This window comes from Camelus ferus, chromosome 13 (assembly GCF_009834535.1).
Source record: "Camelus ferus isolate YT-003-E chromosome 13, BCGSAC_Cfer_1.0, whole genome shotgun sequence".
Classification (NCBI taxonomy): domain Eukaryota; kingdom Metazoa; phylum Chordata; class Mammalia; order Artiodactyla; family Camelidae; genus Camelus; species Camelus ferus.
Window position 1 is genome coordinate 24,028,937 of NC_045708.1, and position 23,952 is coordinate 24,052,888.

General features: G+C 41.5%; 1 non-coding gene across 1 annotated transcript; it reads left to right on the top strand.

Annotated features, from left to right (window-relative positions):
- The first annotated feature begins 1,759 nt into the window (after positions 1-1,759).
- On the top strand, positions 1,760-1,888 carry LOC116668363. Its single transcript, XR_004325533.1, has one exon. It is a non-coding gene; the product is annotated as a small nucleolar RNA SNORA11 (small nucleolar RNA).
- Positions 1,889-23,952: the final 22,064 nt, after the last annotated feature.

Below are 23,952 nucleotides of genomic sequence, written 5' to 3' on the forward strand. Positions count from 1 at the left end.
AGAGCTGGAACGGGCAGGGGATCAGAAAAGACAGGGCAGGAAGCCTTCATATCTGACCCTTCCACAGGCTGTCAGCAAATGAAACCAGCACCCACTCAGTTGCTCAAGTCAAAATCCTAAGAGTCATCCTTGATTCGTTCATATTGCCGAATCCATCACCAAATTCTGCTGGCTCCAGTCTTCAGAGTACCCCTATGTGCCTATTTCTCTCCACTGATACTGCCATGACCTGGCTCCAAGCCACCATTATTTCTTACTTGCACCTCAGAAATAGACCCACTGGCCTCTTTGCTTCACCTGTTGCCCTCACAGATTCTCTGTTCACATAGTAGCCAGGGTGCTCTTTTAGGAAAATGTCAGATCAGATAGAGGGTCAACCTTAGATCAGAGGAACCATGTAGTCATGCACTCTCAGTGAGCTGGATTACACGGGGCAACAGCGATGCTTAAAAATCCTTCAAAGACTTCCCATTGCTCTTGAAATCAAATTTCTTACCAGTGAGTTCAGGCCAAGGAATTACATAAAAAGTTCCTGTGATGTGAGGAGCAGAGTAAAGAGGGAAGGCTGCAGAGTCAATGCAGGTTAGAGTGGAAGGGGTGAGGGAACGAGGGATGTTCCATGAGGCAGAAGAGGCTGGACCCCTGGGGCCTTGGAGGTGGTGGTGGCAAGAAGCGAGGGGAGTCACATTTTGAAAACAGACCACTCTGGCTGCAGTGTGGAGGTCAGACAGACAGGAGGCAAGAGAGACCACAGTTAGGCCAGTTGTGAGGACATTATAATATTCGGGCAGGAGTTGATGGCAGCTGGGACCAGTTGGAGATAGAGAAAGCAAATGGCTTTGAGAGATATTTCAGAAAACAAAATGAAACTCTTGGAGCATCTATCCCACCCCTTGCTCCTATATTTTCTGGCTAATGCCTACTCACTATTCTGAGGTGAACTTCTACCTTCTCAGGAAGTCTTTCCCTGACATTCCAGGCGAGGTTATACAGAAGCCCAATAAATGTCTGTGGAGCTGACGTGATAGAAATTATTCTTGTAAAGATGGAAGAGACCTGAGCATTATATGGATGAAAGGAAAAGATCTAGTAGAGAGGGAGAAAGTAAAAAGATCAAAGAGAAGAGGTAATTGGTGGAGTGAGGTTCCCACATAGGAGAGGGGTGTGGGATCTGGAACCCAGGTAGAGGGTCAACCTTGGATCAGAGGAACCATGTAGTCATGCACTGCCAGTGAGCTGGGGTAGCACAGGGCAACAGCAATGCCGTACTTGTGACTAGACCGGTGGTTACTGCCTCTTATTTTAAGCTCTTTTTGAACTTCAAAATATTTCCTGGACTTCCATATGTAGCGATACTTTTAATATCCATTGATTGAGAAAACACAAAATGGCAGGAAGCAACACGAGTTCAGAAAATCTTTTAAATGAATTTTCTTCTTGTTAATCACAACTTTATCCTCCCTCCTTTAAAATAGCACATACATATGAGAAACGATTTTTTTTTTCTAGAAAATGCTTAGTGCAATAAAACTGCAAATCTGAATGCCCTCTGCCCCAGACTCCTGAGTCTACAGGTCGGGAATCAGAATCTAATTCAGACAATCTTCTAATGGGAATTGATAACATCTGTGACTGTCGATCTTCCCTCTACACTGGGACATCATTAGGGAGAGGAGTCCTGCCTTTTAAAAAAAAAAAAAAATCCCCAGCACCTAGCATAGGCCATAAGATGAAAGAGGTTTTAAAAAATTATAGTTGTGGGGTGTGCTCAGAGCAGGGCTTCTGAAGAAATGGCTCCTCTGTTTACAACACACCCAGCAGGAATCTGGGTTCATTGTGACAAGGGGCACAAAGCTTGGGGCCTTCCTATGAACAAATACCTACATGTGTCCCCCTGCACCTCCAGATGGATGCTGGGCAGGACCGGTGGGCCAGGGCTCAATAGTGGAAGAACATCTGCAGTATTGCCACCTAGAGCCTGTCCGGTCCGTGCACGGGTGGGCCATGAGCGGTCTTATAGACATGAAGGCTTTGAACCTCTTTTCAAGGGAAAAAAGAAAGAGATTTCATATGCCATTTTGGAGTAGAGAAGTTTTTTAGAGCGGTAAAAATACTTTATACGACATTATAACAATCTATGTCATTATACTTTTTGTCCAAACTAAGGTGAGCTGTGGACTTTGGTGATTACGATGTGTCAAAGGGTGTTCATTCTTAGTTAAAAAAAAAGTACCACTCTGGTAAATAAAAAAATAACTGCATATGTGTGGAGAGGGGGTACGTGGGAAATTGCTATACCTTCCTGTCAATTTTATTGTAAACCTAAAACTGCTCCAAAAAAAGTCTTGAAAACAAGAAAACTAAGGGTACACATTTTTGGGAAAACTTTGATTTCAGTTATATACATATATATTTGTGTTTTTGCTGGATTGTGATGCAAAAGATATTTTTTTAGGTCAAAAAGTTTGCAAGTCACTATAGTTAAGTTACACTGGCAAATAAAAGCAAAAATTAACCTCAAAAATTATAGTTGAATGAACAAAAAGAGAATTAGTCACACAATGATTTTATTATTATTTAAAGTGAGATGCCCAGATATTCTCATGTATTCTATTTCAGTTTTTTTTTTTTTTTTTTTTTTAAGTCCTGGTATCTTTCCTCCTAGTGATTAAGATAATTCAAATTCAGCCCATTTCCTGAAGGTCCTCATTTTGGATTCCTGTCTGTTTAAGCTGAGGGAGCCTGCCCTGGCTCAGATTCATTTTTCTGTTTCTAGACAGTCTTCAGCAATGCATCATCTTAGTAAAGTGCCAGGCTCATTCCACGGAGTAAAATGTACTAAATGTGCAGGCACATCCTGTCCTTTAGATGTTCCAGCTCAAAACTCACATTTCTGCATTTGCACATGCTTATTTGGCCAAATGTATCTTGTAGGACTAGTTTAAGCCACTGCGCACAGCTGACTTTTTATTTTGGACATTAATGGACAAATCTGAAGGGAGGAATCACCTGGCCTTACATGAATGAAATAAAGAGGCATTTGAGCCTTCGGCACTTTAATTGGATCTTTTTGATGAGAAAGGCCAACAGAGACACCAAATCCCAGGATGTGATTCTTCAACTTCAGGCTGTCCTTGGAATAATGGAGAGGAAGCTGGCAGTGTGAGCTCTTGGGGGCACGACTCACCAGGAACAAATTGACAAATGGATTTGAAAGTTCAATTGAAGAGTCACCTGCCATTTCACAGGTGGCCCAATTTTACCGTTGAGTAAGTGTGGTTCTTACAGCCACCGGGGTAAAGCGATGAAAAGGTCCCATGTGGGCAGTAGACAACGGGAATGATTGCTCTGGAGATGGGAAAGCCCGAACGGTGGCCTTCAAGTAAACAGAATGTACGCACGCACGCACACACACACTCTGTAGGGCCGAGGCCCAGACACCTCTAATGTAGACTCCTGCTCTGATTGGCACTCTCCCCTCTGTCCTCAGCGTCTTCTCCCATCCACCTCCTGCCCAGGTGAAAACATGGCGGTTCCCTGACGATATCATTGCTCAGACAGCCTCTCTGGTGGAAACTCTGTCTTCACGTTTGTATTTCCAAATGCCCCAAGACAAGGGATGGGGCCCTGGCTGTTCTCCTGACTCCTCGTGGCTGCTTCCCAGCCATCTCTGTCTTTTCAGAAGTCCCCATTTCTTTGAGACTCATGCATGAGGGTATCCCCAGCTCCCCTCATACACACGCCTCCATTGCTGATGCCACCACTGGCCTGGTCACTCACCCATTCACTGAAGACTTAGTCCCTGGTTCTTTAGCTTTTTCTAGTTGCTAAGTACCCTAAATAACTTACCTCATGCCCCATTGCTCTTGGCTGAATTGCATCCCTCAAGTTCACATGTTGAAGTCCTAACCCCTAGTACCTTAGAATGCGACTGTATTTGAATACTATTAAAAAGTTGTTCATGGCCCCTGTTAAGAACAAGTGTCTACCAAGGCAGACTCTTCAGGAGACTATTGCAACAGGTCTAGGGACTGCCCCACTGGGGTTTTGAGGTAGGTGAGAAATTGGGCTCAACTCTGAATACAACAAGCAAAAGTGGGGATTTTATATGCAAAGAGCCTAGTGAGGAGGGGTCAGTGGATGGAAAATCACTAAGATGAAACACCAGGGGATTGTGGAAAAATTGACTTGACAAGATTCTCGCTGAAGGCAGGCCAGGATGATCAGACATCAGCTGGTGTGTGGTGAAGGGTGAGGAATCTGATAGATGCTGAGGAGATTTTGGTTAAAGTAACTTAGCAGGGTTCTTGCTAAAATTGGAAAATGCAGTGGTAAACATGGAAACCCAAAAGTCAGGACCTCTTTAAGAGGAGAGTTCAAAGGATCCTGATTAGAGTGATCAAAGAGAGAATCTTTGTCAAGATAGGGCCTTTAACAAAGTGATTAAGGTAAAATGAGGACATGTGGGTGGGCCCTAAATCACTGTGACTGGTGTCCTATATGAAGAAAAGTTTAGGGTACACATAAACCCAAAGTCTAAGGCATGGTCTTCTGAGTACGCAGTGACCGGACAGCTATCTGCAAGCCAAGGAGAGAGGTCTTAGAAGAAACCAAATCTTTATGTTGAATAATAAAGCAAATGAATACACTCATCTTTGGGGTTTTTGTACCTTCTCATCCTCCAAAGACACTTTGTTTTGCTCCAAAAATGATGCCAAGGCTTTCCTTTAGGCTTTAAATACAACCCCAAATTGTACTGCTATCTCCAAGATTCCACCCTGTGTCTGACTACAACGTATTACATTCGCTTTCTCAAGTGCCCCCACTAATCATTCTGAAATCCAGTTATTGATTCCCACCTCCCCTAACACACATACACTTTCCCACCCTCATCAGCTCCCTTTTGTCATCACTTCTCTTCTTTTATCACTGAAACTCCAGGGTCCACTGCTCTATCTACCCCCTTGCAAAGAGCCTCTACTCCCTTGCTCATCTCTTCATTTATCACACCCTTCTGAAAAGCCCCAACTATGAATAAACTCAACCATTTGTCTTCTCCATGTCTGCATCCAAGCAAGTTAAATGCATCACACATCCAAGCTGACCGGCTTCTCTTTACATCATTTTTAAAAATTTGACCCTGTTCTCCACTGAGACTCATGTTAGGAAATATACTGTGGCTAGGACTTCCAAGACCATGCTGAATAGAAGTGGTGAGAGTGGGCATCCTTGTCTTGCTCCAGATTTTAGTGGAAGGTTTTCAGCTTTTCATCGTTGAGTACTACGCTGGCTGTAGGTTTGTCATAAATCCCTTTTATTATGTTGAGGTATGTTCCCTCTATACCCACTTTGGTAAATAGGTGTTGAATTTTATCAAATGCTTTTTCCGTGTCTGTTGAGACATCAGCATTGGCCTCTGCTGGTTTCCCCGATTTGACTCTTGGCCGCCCCAATTTATTCTCCACACGGCAGCAAGAGTAAAAATTGGACCATGATGTTTCCCTGTTTAAAACCCCTGATAGCTTCCCATTACACTTTAAGTAAAATGTATACTCCTTATTCTGGCTTAACTGGGCCTGTGTGACCTGGACCATACCCAGCTCAATGGTTTTCTCATTCTGTTCTGATCTCATCAACTCTTCCAGTCCTGCTGACCTTGTACCTTTTCAAACAGAACGAACGTTTTTTTTTCACAATCAGGCTTTCCAGATGCTGGTCTAGCTGTCAGCGGCACCCTCACCCTTACTACATGTGGCTGGCTCCTTCTTGTTTCATGTTTTATTCGTACTTTCAAAAATAGATCTTATTTTTAAAATAAAATTTATATATACAATAAAATAAACAAATAGAAGCTGCATAGTTTTGACAGATAGATACATCTATATTTTCCACATTGCTATCAAAAAAGTTCCTTCACGTCTTCTCTCAGTCAATTCCCACCCCCAATCCAAAGGCCAGCCTCTGTGCTTATGTTTTCCACCATTGGTTTGGTCTGTTTTAGAACTTCATATACATTGTAATATAATATGAACAATTCTGTATCTGGCTTCTTTTGCTGGATATAATCCCTGTGATATTTAACCATGCTGTACGTATCAGTGGCACACCTTTTTATTGTTAACTAGTGTTCCTTTGTTTGAATATATCACAGTTTTTAAAGCCCATTCTCATACTGATCTACATTTGGATTTTTTCCTGGTTTTTGTTTATTAGGAACAAAGTTGCCATGAACAACTTTTTAAATGGACATTTGCTTTTGTTTCTCTGGGATAAACACCTGGAACTAGAATCAGTGGGTCACAGGATAGTTCTAGACTTGACTTCATAAGAAAGTTCCAAAGCAGATGTACTATTTTATATCCCCACTAGTAACACATGAGAGTTCTGGTTGCCCCACACCCTCAGTAATATCTTGTTGTCAATCTTTTGAATTTTTGCTGTTCTGATGAGCATGTTGTAGCATGTATCAGATGTCAGACATTTTGTTTTTGTCCTCTGGGTCCTTGAGGCCCTGTTCATTATTTTTAACCTCTATCCTTTCTATTGTGTGGATTAAATCATTCCTATTGACCTGTCCTTAAACTCTGTCTTTCCTCTGTCATCTCCATTCTGCTATTGAACCCATCCATTGAGTTTGTAATTTTAGTTATAATATTTTTCATTTCAAATGTCTTTGCAGAGACATTTAATTTTTCCATTTGATTCAAGAGTGTTTACATTGCTTGTTGGAGCATTTTTTTTTAATTTGACCCATAAAACACTTTTTATTTTTTAATTTTTTTTCATATACTCTAATCTACTATTTTTTTACTGAGTTATAGTCAGTTTACAATGTTGTGTCAACTTCTGGTGTACAGCACAATGCTTCAGTCATACATGAACATACATATATTCATTTTCATATTCTTTTTCACCATGAGCTACTCCAAGATGGAGCATTTTAATAAGAGCTACTTTCAGTCTTGTCAGATAATTCCAACATCTAAGCCATCTTGACACTGGTATCTGCTGATTGTCTTTTACCGTGAAAGTTGAGATTGTCCTGCTTCATTGGATGGTAGATAATTTTTGGATGGTATTCTAGACATTTTGGATATTATGTTGTGAGACTCTGAGCCTTATTTAAACCTCATGCAGATGTTGATACTGCTGTTTTAGCAGGCAATCAACCAGGTTAGCAACAAGCTTCAAGTTCAGGCCTTCTGTGACTTGTTGTCCCAGAGATAATTTAACTTTCAAAACACTCACGGTGCTTTTCCCCTATGTGCGCCACATAGAGACTAGTCTTGAATCTGGGTGTTGGGCTATCGGTTTAATACTCAAATTCTTTGATGTGCTGATATGGATTGGATTCATACACAAGTGCAGCTTGAGAGTGAATCCAGGGTTTTGGGGAGTTTTTTTGCATGTAGATTTTTGGGATTCTTTTCGTATTCAATCTTGTCTGCAAATATAGATTGCTTTTTGTTTTCCTTTTCAATATGTATGTCTTTTATTTCTTTTTTCTTGCCTTACTGCAGTAGCTAGAACTTCCAGCACTGTTCAATAAGAGTATTGAAGGTGGACATCCATGTGCAGTTCCACATGGGAAAGAGAAAAAAAGCATTTAGTCTTTCACTATTAAGCGTGAAGTTAACTGTAGGTTTTTTTTTAAGATGCTTTATATGAAGTTGAGACAATTTCCTTCTATTCCTATTTTTCTGAGGGTTTTTGTCATAAATGGATGCTGGATTTTTAAAATAACATTTCTCTATCAATTTATATAATCATATGATTTTCCTTTTTTAGCTCATATGGTGGATTATATTGATTGAGTTTTGAATTTTGAACCAGCCTGGCACACCTGGAATAAGTTTCATTCTGTCATGCCACATATTGGTAATATAGTTGCTACATATTTTTATGTATTGCTGGATTCAGTTTAAATATTGGAAGATACTAGTGTCTAAGTTCATGAGAAATATCACTCTGATGTTGCCTTTACTTATACTACGTTTGTCCGGTTTTCATATCAGAGTAATACAGACCTCATGAAACGACCTGGGCTGTGTCTCCTCCCTGTGTGAGCTTCCTGTTCATGGTAGTCTCCTGCTGCTACTGTAACAAATTACCGCAAGCTTATTGACAAAAAAAATTATGCAACACAAATTTATTATCTTACAGCTTCAGAGGTCAGAAGTCTGAAGGGGGATTCACTGGGTTAAAATCATCATGTTGGCTCATGTGCCCTTCCTCCATCTTCAAAGCCAGACGCATAGCATATTTAAATGTCTCTCAATCTGACCTACTTGTTCCCTCTTTCACTTATAAGGTCCCTTATGATTACACCAGGTCTACCTGGGTAATCCAAAAGAATCTCCCAATATCGGCACCCTTAATACAGCACTTTTTGCAATGTAAAGCAACACTCACACGTTCCAGGGTCATTGTTCTGCCTACCACACCTATTTTTTAAGATTGTATAAAATTAGTTTTAATTCTTCTTTAAATCTTTTGCAGAGATCTCCAGTGAAACCATCTGGGCATGGATATTTCTTTTTCAAAATCTCTATAATTATCAATTCAATTTATTTGATGATTTTAGGACTATTCAGATTGTCTTTTTTATTTTGGTTTTTTGTTTTAAAGGATAATTTTCATTTGTATTCTAGACATTTTTTCCATTATGTTAAGAGACTTCTGATCCTATTTAAATCTTTCATTTTCCTGGGCAGTCATCTTGTTTAGGTTTGTCTTGTGGACCTTGCCTATTGTAGACCATGCTTCCAATGGCAGTTTAATTGGAAGAGCCTTTGAGGTGGTGTTTTAGTCTGCTCGGTTTATTCGGTACTGTCGGGGCTCCCACTGGTCTCTACCAATGCTGTTGGGGAGTGGGGAGGGAGATTTCCCCAGATCACATGGCAAGGTGGGGAGAGGATGTGGTGGCATCCTTACATGGGTGTCCTCTAACAGCCTGGTTTCTCTGGGAAGGGGAAAAAGTTTTGTGCCTGTGGGGACAATGAGACATCCTGGACCATGCCACGCACCCTGACTGGGCCCCTTCCTTTAGCGCTACCTGCCCACTTTGGAGAAGGAGAGTCTCCAACCCTAGAGAAAAAAGGCTTCCAGCTTTTTGTATCTTGATGACTCCTCCGGGCTCAACTCAGTGGCCTCAGTATATTTTGGTGGAAAAGGGGAGCCTTAGACCCACCAGGGAAACAGTTTCTCCCTTGAGCAGTTGATCTCCCTTGTTGGAGACGGTGTACCTGATTTTTCTCAAGATTTCCACTTAACCCAGAGGAGGAATGAGCACACCTGGACTGCCTGCTGTTGTCAGATTGGGGGTCAGGAAGTGCAAGCTGGGTAGGGGGACTCAAGCCACGCTGCCGTTGTGCTGTTCTCTAGTCCTTGTTAGCACACCAGATCACTTTCTTCTTGCTACCTTATTACGTTAATACCTCCTCTTACCAGAATTCTCCTTTGGTTGTTTCTCGCACCATTTCCAGGGCTTCTGGTTGTGTTTAGTGTGGAGGAGCAGGGGAAAAATGGGTCTATGCCATCTATGTGAATGGGAAGTCCTGATAATTATTTTTGATTTGTCTCATCTTTTTGTTGTTGTTGTAGTTCCTCTGTTACTCTTTTCTGTCTTCTTTTGGGTTAATTAAATATTTTCAGTATTCCATTTTTATTGCTTTCTTGTCTATGTCTCTCTGCAATATTTTTTAGTGGTTGCCCTGGAGACTGTAACTTACGTCTTTTACTTCTTGCAACCTCTTATGTTATTTTCTGGGATGTGTATAGATTTGCATTTTACATTTATATCTGTGATCTATTTAGAGTGAATTTTTGTGAAAGGAGTAAGAAGTGTCTAGATTTATTTATTTTTTCTTGCATGTGGATATCCAATTGTGAGAACATCATTTGTTGAAGGAGCTATTTTTTCTCCATTGTATTGCCTTTGCTTCTTCATCCGAGGTCAACTGACTGTATTTGTATGGGTCCATTTCTGGTCTTTCTGTTCTGTTCCATTGATATATTTTCTATTCTTCCACCAATACCACAATCTTATTTAGTATAGCTTTATACTAAGACCTGAAGTAGGGTAGTGTCAACTCTCCAAGTTTGTTCTTCTCCTTCAATATTGTGTCAGCGATTCAGCTTTAGAATCACATCAACTTTAGAATCAGTTTATCTGTATATACACAAAATAATTTGCTGGGATTTTGACTGGCATTGCACTGAATCTATATATCAAGTTGGGAAGAACTGACATCTTGACAATGTTGAGTCTTCCTTTTCATGTATGTCAGTATCTTTCTATTTATTTAGATCTTCTTTGTTTTCTTTTACCAGAGTTTTACATTTTTCCTCATGCAGATCTTGTACATATTTTGTTATATTTATACCAAGATTTTTTTTGGTGATAATGTAAATGATACTATGTTTTTAATTTCAAATTCCAGTTGCTCATTGCTTGTCTATATAAAAGCAATTGACTTTTATGGTAACCTTGTATCTTGAAAACTTGCTGTAGTTACTTATTAGTTACAGGAGTTTTTTTGTTGTTGTTGTTGATTCTCTGATATTTTGTACATAGAAAATCTGTGAAAAAGGCAGTTTTTATCCTCCTCCCCAATCTGCATGCATCTTCTGTCTTATTGCATTGGACAGGACCTCCAGTGTGATGTCGAAAGTGAGCAGTAAGCAGGGACCTTGTTGCCTTGTCCCTGATGTTAGCAGGAAAGTAGTTTCTTGCCAGTAAGTTTGATGTTAGCTGTCGGCTGCTTGTGAATGTTCTTTACCATGCTGAGAAAGTTTCCCTCTATGTATAGTTTTCCAGGAGTATTTACCATGATACCATGGGTGGGTTTTGGATTTTGTCAAATGCTTTTTCTGCATGTACTGATATCATCATACGATTTTTTATTTAACCTGTTGATGTGATAAATAACATCAGTACATTTTCATCCAGATTGCACTTATTACTAGTTGTACACACACACACACACACACATTTTTTTATTCTCTGTCATATCCACTAAACTATAAACTTCAGCACCTAGCATATTATATATTTGATACAGATTAGTTGAATGAATGAACCCTCCCCAACTTATTTGTATCTATTGAGAAGCTAGGGGAGGAGGGTGGCAGTTTACTGGACTCCAGGTACAGGACAGAGATGGAAAAAACTGAAGGGAGAGATGCCACAATATCTGTTCCTCCCTAGTTCCAGATGCTAAGTTTAAGCCTCACTGGTTAGAGGGCTAAAGCCAACAGCTGATTGAGTTGTTTTGTTGATTAGTATCATGGACTCCAGAAACAAGCAGGCCTGCTTTGGGCCCAGGTGACAGAGTGTGACAGAGTTGTAGAGAAGACTGTGATCCTGTTTTATAAATGTCATAATCCAGCATGTGGGAACTTGGAGCCATGGTAATTTGAGCATTAAATGGGACCTCCTTTGCATCTGCAGTCTGCATTTGAGGTATAATATATACAATATACAAAACAATCAGAGCTCTGCTTGATATGCCTTAGAATATGTCTATATTTTAAAAAATCCAACCTATTTCCTTCCAGATTAGCTTATCTTCATGAGTCCTATGGAAATATTTCCACTTGACTAGTTTCACAGTTTCAGGTGTATAATCTAACAGTACCCAACTGGCGGGCGGATCCCTTTTCTGGGTCCATGTCCAGAAGACCTGAACTCCTATTACCTGAGAGCCCTCCATTGACAAGGAGTTCTCCAAGAAGACTATTTCCTTCATCTCTGCCCTCGATTTGCTTATTTGACTAATATTCATCATCAAGACCCTTGCCTGCTTGCAGTAATCTTTCCTCTTTGTTTTCAGAAAATCTTCAACTTTTAGGCTTTTAAAGACTTCTGATTCCTGTTCCATAGTTATCCTTAGCTGTCTGTAGTGAACACCTGTGGGTTTGTTTTTTTTTTCCCCAATCTGTTATTAACCCATCTTCTGACCTAAAAAAAAAAAAGAATTGGGGAGTTACTCTTTCTCCACTCTAAGTTCTAAGTACTTGGGGAAGGCTGCCCCCTTCCAGCTCTCAGGGTAGGCTCAAATCAGCTTAAACCAGTCAGTGTATGGTAAAACTTTAGGCACTGGGATTTGTACAAGTATACAAATGGCCTAACTGGACCAAAAAGAGTCAGACCCAGGACTTTGTGTACACTGTTGAGACAGAGGCTCTCTTCCTGCTGGATTTAGACTTCAGTACATGTGAGGTCTGGTGTGGCTTTAGCCTTCTTATGCCTGCAAAGGAGCAACCTGTCAAAGACAACACTGGGGAGAGCAGGGCTAAACCAAGAGACAGAGAAAACCGAGTCCTGGTGACATTGTCACTACATGAAGCCATGCCTTAAAATAATCCTACCCCCTGAACTTCTCAGTTTTGTGATCCACTAAGTCCCCTTTCAGATTAAGTCATGTTAGGTTGAATTTTCTGTGATTTGCAATCCCCCCAAATCCTAAGCAACACATTATTCATGTTGTCTTTAAACACTTCCAGCAAAAATCTCCCTACTTGCTTTAGCCTCTGCTGTGTGCTGGGACTACTGCTGGCCATGGGTGCACAGTCCTTGACTCTGATTTTTCCCAGGGACTTTGGATTTATAGCTCTTTGATGGGTTTGATTTTGGTGTCCTCTCATGGGAATGCCCGATCCTGATTCCGTAATCCCACAGTCCACCCACAATGCTGTCGCCTGAGTCACTGACACTATCTTAAGCCAGACTCTAGATTTTGGTTTCTAACCTAGTACTCCCTAGATTCCTTTTCTGGAACAAATTTCATTCAGATTATTAGAACTCATTAAGAACTATTCACTGGAATAATTTTATTCCACTCAAAATTTATTCTGATTTCCAAGTGGTCAGAACTGGGCAAACAACTCCAAGTGTTTCTCCAGAAGGAACCTGAGAGAAAAGAAGAGGGGACCAGAGTGCTTGTATGTCTTTTAGGAGATGTGACGGAGATTGCCCAGGAGTCACATTCATCAGTTCCATCCAAACTTCTTCTAATATTAGCTGAAAATCTGTGTGTTCACATATGTTGATAAACCCTGATGAATTATCACAAAACCAGCATCTCAGAGTGTCTGTCCCTGCTGCATAGACACTCAAATTCTTGAAAGTGTCTGGAAGCAGAGGTGCCACTGAGGAAATAGCACTTCATCCTTTTGGATTATCCTGCAAGACAGAAAGAACTGTGAATTATCTTTTCTTGCTTTATAGATGAAAGTAACAGGGGCTGAGAATCAAGGGAGCACAGAACGTGGCAGAGCCTGAAGGGCCTAAAATCAGCTAAACTTGCTCTTTTAATATATAGATAAGGGAATCAAGGTCCAGAGATGTCAAGTGACTTGTGCATGGTCACACAGCCAGCTGGTGGCAGAGTCAGAATGAAGATTTAGGTCTCCTTGTTTCCAAAGCAGTGCCCTTTTGATCATGTCCCTCTGGGGCTTTATAATTAGCAGTAGAATTGCTTCAGGGTCCTGCATGGACATGTGACTTTTAAGGACATATCACTCTCAGGAAAAGTTCAGATTTGGTCCTTCATATGAGGAAGCACATCTGTTAGCTATTTTAAGGTAACAAACTACCTCAAGTTTAGTGACTTTAAACAACAGCCATTTATTATTACTCACAAATCCGTTGATAGGCTAAACAACTCTTCTGGTCCGGGGTGGGTCAGGCCACTTGCTGCAGTGTTTACTCATGTGTCTAATGTCTGATGCGGACTGACTTGTCTGGAAGGGGCTCAGCTGGGGTGGCTCATCTCTGCCCTATGTGGTCTTTCATTCTCCAGCAGGAAAACTTGGTCTTGTTCACAAGGCAGATGGGCAAGTTTCCAATAGAAAGAATGGGAGTGTTCAAGGCTTCTTGGAATGTAGTCTTGAAACTGGTGCCATCTCACTTCCATCACTCTCTGATGACTAAAGCAATTCATAAGGCCAGCCCAGATTCATGGGATGAGGAAATAGACTCTAATTCTAGACAGGAAAGTACAAATTCACATTTCCAGAGGCATGGACACAGGAAGAGAAATTATTGTGGATTTGCAAATAACCTACCTCAGGAGATATGATTGTCTCTTATTCCAAAAAAGGGCCTAAGCCATCCTAGTTCTTGGCATAAGTACAGCAGGGGTTTAATGCATGCATATTAAATGAGTTTTCCTGCCTCACTATTCATGAGAATACATGTAGATAAGTTTGTGATGTGTGTGTCTATAGGATGTGTGCGCGTGTGTGTGTACACAAACACATGTGAATTTGTGTTCTTTTAGAGCTTTTGAAATGCAGGCTTCTACCAGGACACACTGTAAAGACAGTTCATTTCAGGACCAAGGAGAGCAGCCTAAACTGAATGTGCGATGATGGCAGACCCCCAACAGAGCCCTTCTCAAGTGTCAGACTATAAATTGGACTTTGTTCCTGGTAGCAACAGCACATTGGGTAATACAGTTTTCATTTTCTGACATCAGAAAACACTCAAATTTATCTGCACACACACACACAAAATGTTTCCTGGAAAACCAGAAAACTATCTCAAAAGGAACACACTAGGGGAGGTCAGCTTTGTACACAGCCACCCTTGAGGGGTCTTGACCCTCAGGAACAAAACCCCTTCAGCCCTCTATTTCACAGGTTCTTGCCTGAGGGGTCATGGCCACCACCACTTCCAACATTCCAGGAGGTTCTAACCTACCATAGCTTTGTGGCCTCAGAGTGGGCAAAGTCCACTCCCTTAGCTCAGCTACACTGAGGTTACAGACTTTTCCACAACTAATATTTACTGAATAGCCTCTGAGTACCAGGCACTTGGCTAGGTGCTAGATCTATAGAGTGAATATAAGTCATCCCTCGTCCTTATATAGCGCACAGTCTGGTAGGAAAGGAGACAGTAAACAAGGAAATGTTGCAATACATAAATACATAAAAATTTTGATATGAAGGGAAACAACAGGGAGAATAAGTAGGAGCAGTCAGATTAGATCAGATGATTGGGAAAGATGCCATGTTCCGTCTGAGAGCTAAAGAATGAAAAGGGGCCAGCCATATAAAGGGAAGAGGGGACCATTCTAAGTAGAGAAAATAGCAGGTGCAAAGGTCCTGAGGCAAAAAAACATATAGTGCTTAAGCACCTGAAAAAGCTCAGTGAACCTGAAGTCTAGTAGTAGAAGAGGTAAGTTCAAGATGAGTGTAGGAATAGCAGAACCCAAATTATGCACGGTCTGGTAGGCTACTTAATGAAATTTGGATTTTATTGTAAGAGCAATAGTAAAATACTGAAGTGTTTTTTCAGAACTTCTCAGGAAATTCAGATATGGCCGCCTTCATCTCCTGCTGAGAATTTCTAGGTTAAGAAATGCTGTAGGGAAACACCTCTAGCCCATCCCCTGTACCCAAAGTGAACAGATTGCACGCCAACTTCCTCATCCTCAGGACCAGCCCAGACTCATGTAGGAAGTATCCAGCCTACATGGACCACACTGTACAACTGCATGTTGTTCCCCCTGCAAGACCTGGTGGGCTCCTTCTCTCCCAAGACTTTCCTTCTCTTCTTCTCATGCACTATTAGCCCAGGATGTGCTGCTCCCACCTGCCTCAGCCTCGGTCAGTCCTGCCGACATTCGCACCTCTTTCTCCTTGGTTCCTGAATTGCACCTCCACTGACTAAGTCTTTAGACCCTTCAGCCAGTGCAAACCTGATACTCCACTCCCTTACTCTCCCAGAGATCTTGCCCTCCTCTCTCCCCGTTTATTTGCTAAATGGCCAAGTGACTCTGTCTCTTGGGGAAATCTTGCCTCTGTCATTACTTTGAACCCATGGCAGCCAATATTATTTTTTAACATTTTTTATTGATTTATAATCATTTTACAATGTTGTGTCAAATTCCAGTGTAGAGCACAATTTTTCAGTTATACATAAACATATATATATATATTCATTGTCACATTTTTTTTCTCTGTGAGCTACCATAAGATCTTGTATATATTTCCCTGTGCTACACAGTATAATCTTGTTCACCTATTATACAATTTTGAAATCCCAGTCTATCTCTTCCCACCCCCTGCCCCCTTGGCAACCACAAGTTTGTGTTCTATGTCTGTGAGTCTATTTCTGTTTTGTATTTATGCTTTGTTTGTTTTTTTTTGTGTGTGTTTTTTTTTTTTTTTTTAGATTCCACATATGAGCGATCTCATATGGTATTTTTCTTTTTCTTTCTGGCTTACTTCACTTAAAATGACATTCTCCAGGAGCATCCATGTTGCTGCAAATGGCGTTATGTTGTCAGTTTTTATGGCTGAGTAGTATTCCATTGTATAAATATACCACCTCTTCTTTATCCAGTCATCTGCTGATGGACATTTAGGCTGTTTCCATGTCTTGGCTATTGTAAATAATGCTGCTATGAACATTGGGGTGCAGGTGTCATCCTGAAGTAGGGTCCCTTCTGGATATATGCCCAGGAGTGGGATTCCTGGGTCATATGGTAAGTGTATTCCTAGTCTTTTGAGGAATCTCCATACTGTTTTCCACAGTGGCTGCACCAAACTGCATTCCCACCAGCAGTGAAGGAGGGTTCCCCTTTCTCCACAGCCTCTCCAGCATTTGTCGTTTGTAGATTTTTGAATGATGGCCATTCTGACTGGTGTGAGGTGATACCTTATTGTAGTTTTGATTTGCATTCCTCTGATAATTAGTGATATTGAATATTTTTTCATGTGCCTATTGATCATTTGTATGTCTTCCTTGGAGAATTGCTTGTTTAGACCTTCTGCCCATTTTTGGATTAGGTTGTTTGGTTGTTTCTTATTAAGTCATATGAGCTGCTTATATATTCTGGAGATCAAGCCTTTGTCGGTTTCATTTGCAAAAATTTTCTCCCATTCTGTAGGTTGTCTTTTTGTTTTACTTATGGGTTCCTTTGCTGTGTAGAAGCTTGTAAGTTTTATTAGGTCCCATTTGTTTATTCTTGCATTTATTCCTACTGCTTGAGTAGACTGTTCTAGGAGAATATTTTTGAGATGTATGTCAAATAATGTTTTGCCTTTATTTTCCTCTAGGAGGTTTGTTGTATCTTGTCTTATGTTTAAGTCTTTGATCCCCTTTGAGTTTATTTTTGTGTATGGTGTAAGGGAGTGTTCTAGCTTCATTGTTTTACATACTGTTGTCCAGTTTTCCCAACACCATTTGCTGAAGAGACTGTCTTTATTCCACTGTATATTCTTGCCTCCTTTGTCGAAGATTAGTTGACCAAAAGTTTGTGGGTTCATTTTTGGGCTCTCTATTCTGTTCCATTGGTCTATATGTCTGTTTTTGTACCAATACCATGCTGTCTTGATGACTGTAGCTCTATAGTATTGTCTGAAGTCTGGGAGAGTTATTCGTCCAGCCTCTTTCTCTTCAGTAATGCTTTGGCAATTCTAGGTCTTTGATGGTTCTATATAAATTTTATTATATTTGTTCTAGTTCTGTGAAATATATCCTGGGTAATTTGATAGGGATTGCATTAAATCTGTAGATTGCCTTGGGCAGTGTGACCATTTTAACAATGTTGATTCTTCCAATCCAAGAGCATGGGATATCTTTCCATTATTTAAAGTCTTCTTTAATTTCCTTCATCAGTGGTTTATAGTTTTCTGTGTATAATTCTTTCACCTCCTTGGTTAGATTTATTCCTAGGTATTTTATTACTTTGGGTGCTATTTTAAAGGGGATTATTTCTTTACTTTCTTTTTCTGTTGATTCATCATTAGTGTAAAGAAATGCAACTGATTTTTGAACATTAATCTTGTAACCTGCTACCTTGCTGAATTCTTTGATCAGCTCTAGTAGTTTTTGTGTGGACCTTTTAGGGTTTTCTATATATAGTAACATGTCGTCAGCATATAGTGACACTTTTACCTCTTCTTTTCCAATTTGGATCCCTTTTATTTCTCTCTCTTGCCTGATTGCTGTTGCTAGGACTTCCAAGACTATATTGAATAGGAGTGATGATAGTGGGCATTCTTGTCTTGTCCCAGTTTTTAGTGGGAAGCTTTTGAGTTTTTCACTGTTGAGTACTATGCTGGCTGTAGGTTTGTCATATATAGCTTTTATGATGTTGAGATATGTTCCCTCTATACCCACTTTGGTGAGAGTTTTTATCATAAATTGGTGTTGAATTTTATCAAATGCTTTTTCTGCATCTATTGAGATGATCATGTGGTTTTTGTCCTTTCATCTTGTTGATGTGATGTATTACATTGATTGATTTGTGTATGCTGAACCACCCTTGTGTCCCTGGGATGAACCCCACTTGGTCATGATGTATAATCCTTTTTATGTATTGTTGGATTCTATTTGCTAATATTTTGGTGAGGATTTTGGCATCTATGTTCATCAGTGATATTGGACTATTATTCTTTTTCTTGGTAGTGTCTTTGCCTGGTTTTGGTATCAGGGTGATGGTGGCTTCATAGAATGAGTTTGGGAGTATTCCTTCCTTTTCAATCTTCTGGAAGAGTTTGAGAAGGACTGGTATGAGTTCTTCTTTGTATGTTTGGTACAATTCCCCAGTGAAGCCGTCTGGTCCTGGACTTTTATTTGTAGGCAGGTTTTTTATTGCTATTTCGATTTCATTTCTAGTGATTGGTTTGTTCAAGTGGTCAGTTTCTTCTTGATTCAGTCTTGGTGGACTGTATGTTTCCAGAAACTTGTCCATGTCCCCTTATCCAGTTTGGTTCCATATAGTTTTTCATAATATTCTCATATGATATTCTGTATTTCTATTTTATTTGTCCATTTTCTCCATTTCTCCATTTTCCTTTCTTATTTTGCTAATTTGTGCTCTCTCTTTTTTCTTCCTGGTGAGTTTGACCAGAGGTTTGTCGATTTTATTTACTTTTTCAAAAAACCAGCTTTTGGTTTGATTGATTTTTTTCTACAGTTTTTTTAAATCTCTATTTTATTTATTTCCTCCCTGATCTTTATAATTTCCTTCCTTCTGCTGCCTTTTGGGGTTTTTTTGTTTTTCTTTTTCTAGTTCTTTTAGTTGGTGGGTTAAATTGTTTATTTGAGATTCTTCTTCATTTTTGAGGAAAGCCTGTATCACTATAAACTTTCCTCTTAGCACTCTTTGCTGTGTCCCATAAATTTCGTGTTATTGTGCTTTCATTTTTATTTGTCTCAAGGCATTTTTTAATTTCAGCTTTGATTTCCTCATTGACCCATTGTTTTTTTTTAATAACATGTTGTTTAATCTCCATGCTTTCCTTTATTTCTCCTTTGTTTCTCTGTTGTTGATTTCTAATTTCATGGCATTGTGGTCAGTAAAGATGCTTGAGATAATTTCTATCTCCTTAAAATTGTTGAGGTTTCTTTTGTGCATGGCAGCCAATATTTTAGCACAAGTAACCCCTTTTATTCTTGTTGCAACCCTTTCCACCATCCTGTTATGCTGAAAGACATCTCTCAGACATATTGCATCTAATAACAATAGCTAACCTTTATGAACAATTTCTATATGCCAAGCATTGTCTTAAGTGCTTTCCAAGAAATGCCTTATTTAATCCGTGTGTAATACCATAATACAAGGCTGGCAGATTGTGTTTTCCAAAGGTTACCACAATATCTCCTGTTTCATATGCTCTTCTAGACCCTTCCCACTCCCCCACTAGGAGGCAGAGTTTAATTCTATGCCCTTGAAACTGCCTGTCCCATGATTCAAGTATAATCTATAGAGTGCAGTGGAAATGACTGAATGATTTCTGAGGCTCAGTCCCCAAAAGAGCTGAAGCTTCCCCTTGTTAGCTGAGACTCTCTTTTGGAGCTCTGAGTTGCCATGTAAGGAGTCCACCTTGAGACTGTTAAGCTGAAGAGGCCCTGTGTAAGCACTCCAAGGAGCAGCCCAGCTGTGTTTGCAGCCAATAGCCAACACTGACTGCCAGCCATGGAGTGAGCATCTTGGGTGTCCAGCTGCACTGAGCCTTCAGAGAGTAGCAGCCCTGGACAATATCTGACTGCGACCATATGAAAGCCTCCAGACAGATCTGCCCAACCTTCCCTTCCTCAAATTCCTGACCCACAAATTCATGAGCATCTGTTTTAAACCGAGAAGTTTGAGATAGTTTATTACAAAGCAAAAATAACCAAAACAATGGGTAATGGTCTGGCCTTGATTTACAGTTAAGGAATCTGGGACCAAAAATAAATCCCTTGCCCAAGTCAAAGAGCTAGTAAGTGGTAAGGACTGGAGTCTTTGGTCTTTCACACCACTTGGCCTGTGCTGTCAGACTGTAGGCTGTCACTGTCCGTCTATTAAGCAGTTGCCTTTGCCACCTGGTTATGGAGATGATACAAGGTTCTTAGCTTGTAAACTCTTCCTCCTCCCCATTCAGGGATGGATCCCAAGGTTGAGGGTTTCTGTTCTAGGTTCATTTTGGGGATTAACTTTAGGGATTTTCCTCTGGCCTCCAAGGTAGACCCACGTGTCACGGATGGTCTACATGCCACGCCCACCCTGTCCTGTAACTAGCAGAGCAGCATAAACTGCTGGTTAAGAACACGAACTGGCCTCTGCCATTAATGGCTGTAGAGCCCTGGAGCAAGAGGCCACTCCACCTCTCTGAGCCTCAGGTTTCTCAGCTAGAAAATGAGGTGATGATAGAACCCAATTCATCAGGATGCTTGAGGTGTTACATGAAATAATGTATGTAAAGTACTTACCATATTTCCTGGCAGTCGATATGTTTTATTTAAATGTTCCTTCAGGCTGGAGACAGATACACATTGAGCCTGGTGGAAAAAAACAGCCCCTCTCCCAACTCCTACTACTCCATGGAGGCTGTTTAACAGGACTTAATCCAACTGGTGGTCCTCACAAAAGCAGTGATTAAAGGGAGCACATCTTCCCCAGGGGGTAAGAAAACACACCCAGAGTGAGGGGAAACTGTCCTACTGCAGGGTCCCACCTCCTTATTTCTTTGCTTGAAGACGGGATTGCCTTCACAGAATGATTAAGAATTTGAATACCTAACTTCTGTGGCTCTCAGTCTCCTCAGATTAAAAAAAATGGAAATGATACTGATTACCTCACAGTGGAGGTGAGCAGTCAATGAGATGATGAATGTTGGGCACCTGGGACACAGAGCTTGGAGAAGGGTGACCCTCCCTCTCTGTTCTTCTCTGGGCCACTCTCTAAAGCACAGCTAAGTGTGACATCTCTCCCTCCCTCTTCTCACTGTAGCCAGAGATCTCCAGGCTTGTAGCAAGGGCTTCAAAGGGTTGAATTCCTTCTCTGGAAACTCAAGCAAAGTTGGGGGGCACCCTTCTACTCCATTCTTTCTGTAGTACTCAGGAGCCCCCCACCACCACCACACTCCCCTGGGAGACAGGAAGATCTGGAGCTTCAGTGGGGCTCTGTGCTATCACAAGGGCTTTGGGAAGCCCAAGAGGAAGAAAAAGAATGGTAGCAACTTGGGGTCATGGGAAGAGTACTGGCATTGAGAGTCAGAAGACCTGAGTATCAGATTCATGACTCTCCCTTTTTATCCATTTCTCCTTGGCAATGGCACTGAGCTTCAGTTTCTCCATCTGTAAAAATGGAGACCATAGTATACCTGTCTTGCCAGTTTCACAAGCTCATTGTGAGGCTTGAAGAGGAGAAGCAGGTATGACAGTCCCTGCTGATGCCCATTATTGCTGTTAGTCTTGGGCAGGAATCTCATCTACTTACACAAAACCAAGACAGCATCAGCTTGAGTCCTCAGAGAGGAGCTTAGTCCTGTGCACTGGGTATCACTTCCATTCTCCTGGTGTTTCAGGAAAAGCGGATGTGGGGTGTGAGAAGTACTGTGTCCCAGGCTTCGGGTGTGCCCCTGGGATGTGCCCCGCCAAGTGTGGGTCCTTGGCTTCGTGCAGGAAAGAATTCAAGAGTGAGCCACAATTGAGTAAAGGTAGATTTATTCAGAGAAATACACTGAAAGGCAAGAGAAAGGCCACGCGGTGCGGAGGTCGGGTGCTCAGATTAAAAGTAGGTACACATTCCATAGACAGAGAGCGGGGCATCTCCGAAGGAGGGGGGTGGCGGCAGCCTTGAGGGGCAGGGTTGCCCATTTTTATGGGCTTTGGTAGCTTCATACGCAAATAAGTGGAAGGATCAGTCAAACTAGTCTGGGGAAGGGGCTGGGATTCCCAGGAAGTTGGCCATTTCCCACTCTTTGACCTTTTGTGGCTAGCCTTGGGACTGTCATGGGCCTGTGGGCATGCTATTCACCATGTTAATATATTACAATGAGCGTAAAATGAAGCTCAAGACCTGCTAGAAGTCAAATCTCCCACCATCTTGAGCCTCAAGGCCTCCTGGGGGTTGAATCTTCCCCCATTTTGATGTTAATTGCTGTAGCATTCCTTGCATGGCTGTGCCCTGCCGCCTTCCTGTCTCACTAGAGGGGAGTAAACTCTTCGTATTATTCTCATCTTTCTTTCCCCTGGAAAGGGCACCATCCTAGCTAGGTCTGCAGAAGCATGTGCGACTCACCCTCTAGCTCACTGTCCACCGCCAATCATCACAGGTCTAAAGGATTAAATGAGAATAATCAGTAATTACAGGGCATTTGCAATGTGGGATCGTTCAAGTGCTTTACGTGGATGAACAAATTTCATCCATAGAGCGACCGTGAGGTAGGTGCTTTTATTATCCTCTGCTTACAGGTGAAGAAATTCAGGTGCAAAGGACTTAAGTAACTTGTCTGGGGTCACACCGCTGACAAGGAGCCCAGGCAGGTTTTGAATCCTGGAGGTTGACTCCAGAGCTTTTTCACTTAACCACTGCGCTAATGCTCTCTCACCACACCTGCCACCATCATCTCTTGCCGAGATTCCTGCAGCATCTCTTAGCTGATGTAACTGCTTTGGTCTTCCCCTTCAATAAAGCGTTCCCCACAGAGCTACCAAAAGACGTCTTTGCAAATGACAGTTCTGATTTCCCTCTGGCCAAAGCCTTTCAAGGACTCCCCATTTTCCCACTGAATGCAGTCCAGGCTCTTCCTGTTGGCCCAGAAACCCCTGCACGGTCTGGCTCCTGCCTGCCTCTCTTCAGCCTGAACCCTGCTTATCTTACACTCAGGGACACTGGAGTGTTCTGTGATTCTTCATTCTGCTACATCTTGGTGTATTCAATTCCTTATTCCTCCTGAAATGCCTCATCATCACTGGAAAGCTTGTACTCATACAATCCATACATGAAGTCCTCCCACCCTGGCCCCTCAGCTCTATTCCCTGCACATTGTTCCCATTACAGTGTCATCACCTCAGAATGCAACAATTTGTCTGCAGACCCTTCTGTCCCAGTGGACTGTGAGTTCCTGGAGACAGGATTCTCTTCAGCGCCCCAATACCTCCCACAAGGCCAGTACAATAGGACATTAACAAGTGCTAAAAAGTACTCTTTAGGTGTGAAAAATTTGTTACTGTTATTGTGCTGGGACAACACAGGTAACAGTGACCTCAGGACTCCAACCTAACACCTTGGCTTCCTGTAAGAACAGAGCCTCAGTGACTCTGCCCTGTCCCTCATCTTTTCCTAGGTGACACCAAAACCCAGAAATGCGTTTCAGCATCCAGACACACCCTCAGTTCATCACTTCATCTCTCTCCCTCTTCTCACTATTCCAGCCCCCCAGGCTCCTTCAGATCCTGGAGAAGAGAGCTCGTCACTTCCATCACCAACCCAGGGCGGGCAGGGTCCACTCCTGGTCCATCTTTTAGACCTCCTACCTTGTCACCTTGACTTAGTCAAAATAAGAAACAGAATTTTCAAGAGATGCATTTATTGAGCAACAAGGGAAAGGAAAGAAGAAAACAGTGGCTAGAAAAGGTAGGATTTTATGAACCCCAGTCTTCTTCTTATGTCTACTCTCCACGCTAGGCTGTGAGCTTCTCCAGGGCATCTCAGAACCACTGGG